Here is a 2,134-nt window from a genome sequence, read left to right as displayed (position 1 = left end):
AAAGCATCCTCCATCTGATTCTCCTTTCTAGTCAAGTAATGGAATGTGACTTCATCAAACTCTTCAATTAAATCAAAGATACACTTTATGTATTCCACCAGTTTGGAATCTTTCGTTTCTCATTCTCCTTGGAGTTGATAAATCACTAAAGCAGAATCCCCATATACCCTCAATGTCTTTATATTCTATCCAATAGCAGCTCAGATCCCTAAGACACAAGCTTCATATTCTTCCATGTTGTTGGTAGAATCGAAATTCAGTCTGCTGGTGAATGGGTAATGGTTTCCTTTGGGCAAGACCAGGATAGCCCCAATACCGTGCCCTAACACATTCGATGCACCATCGAAATGCATTTTCTAGGAATCACATGTGGAAGTGCTAGCTTCTTCTAAAGATATGGTCATCAAGTCTTCAATTGGGAAGTCGAAATCCATTGGTTCATAATTTTCAGAAGCTCTGCTTACGAGTAAGTCAGATATGGCGCTTCCCTTCATAGTCTTTTGAATTAGTATTGAACGTCAAATTTTGATGATAGCATTTGCCATCGGGCCAACCTTCCAAAGAGAGTGGGTACACCTATCATGAACTTTAATAGATCCAACTTGGAAATTAACCAAGTGGTATGGTATAACATGTATTGTCTAAGTCTTCGTATACCCCAGACTAAAGCAAAACAAACCTTCTCAATTGGTGGATATTTGACCTTGCAATTAGTAAACTTCTTGCTAAGGTAGGAAATGACTCTTTCCATTTTCCAGATTTATCATATTGTCCCAGGACACATCCCATTGATTTCTCAAAGATTGATAGATATAGAAAAATGGTTTAATTGGAATATGAGACATTAAAACAGGGGTGCGAGATAAATACTCCTTTGTTTTCTCGAATACGAGTTGGAAATCATCATCTCATGCCCTAGAATTATTATTTTGAATGAGACGAAAAATCAGATCACACTTATATGTCAATTGAGATATGAACCGAGAATTGTGATTTACCCTACCGGAAAACCTTGAACTTCTTTTTGTGTACATGAGGGAGGTAAATTCTGAATGGCTTTGACTTTGTATGGATCAATCTCGATGCCTTTTTTGCTAACAACGAATCCTAACAGCTTTTCATATGTTACACCGAAGGTATATTTGTTTGGGTTCAACTAAAACTGAAACTTTCTCAGTCTTTGGAAGAGTTTTCTCAGATTCTCGATATATTCATCTTCAGTTTGTGCTTTGACAATCATATCATCAACATAAACTTCAATCTCTTTAAGCATCATGTCGTCACCATGACTTTGTTATGTTGCCCCAACATTCTTTAGTCCGAAGGGCATCACCTTGTAGAAAAATGTCCACCACATTGTGACGAATATGGTCTTTCCATGTTATCAAGATGCATCTTTATCTGGTTATATCCTGAGAAACCATCCATGAACGAAAAAAAGAATTTTAAGTCGTGTTATCCACCAGAGTATCTATGTGCAACAACGTGAAATTATCTTTAGGGCTTGCTCTGTTGAGGTATCTTTAGGGCTTCCCGTATTTCTTTGATACCGACACTATGTTGCCTACCCACTCTGGATATTTGGCTACTTCGAGAAAACTAACATCAAACTACTTCTTAATTTCTTCTCTTATTTTAAAGAGCATTTAAGGTCTCATCCTCCACAGTTTTTGATGTAAGAATTTGCAGTCTGGCTTAATTGGTAGTTTATGGACTACCATATCCGTGTCCAATCCAGGCATATGTAGTTATGACTATGCAAACACGTCTTTGTACTCCTAAAGTAAGTTTATCAAACTTTTTCTTGCTTCATATGAGAGTGTTGAACTGATTTTAACTTTTTTATTGTCTTCCTATGTTCCCAAATTCAAAACTTTGATCTTTTCTTCGTGTGAAACAATTTGTTTTTCTTTCCTTTCTACCATTCTTAATAATTCAGATGGTAGGTTGCATTCTTCCTCATTATCGTACTCACTGATTTCCCCAAGATAGATGGGCTGCTCAAAATCAACCTTCGGGTCAGAGTCATTGTCATCCACATCATTGACATATAAAGACCTTAAAGGAAAAGAACGGAGAAATATATACATGCGAGGGAGAAAAACCCCACATAGAACGTAGAAACAAATGTATG

Source organism: Hibiscus syriacus, unplaced genomic scaffold, assembly GCF_006381635.1.
Source record: "Hibiscus syriacus cultivar Baekdansim isolate YM2019G1 unplaced genomic scaffold, ASM638163v2 tig00116989_pilon, whole genome shotgun sequence".
In the NCBI taxonomy this organism is placed as follows: Eukaryota; Viridiplantae; Streptophyta; class Magnoliopsida; order Malvales; family Malvaceae; genus Hibiscus; species Hibiscus syriacus.
Note: the sequence above shows the minus strand (reverse complement) of the source record.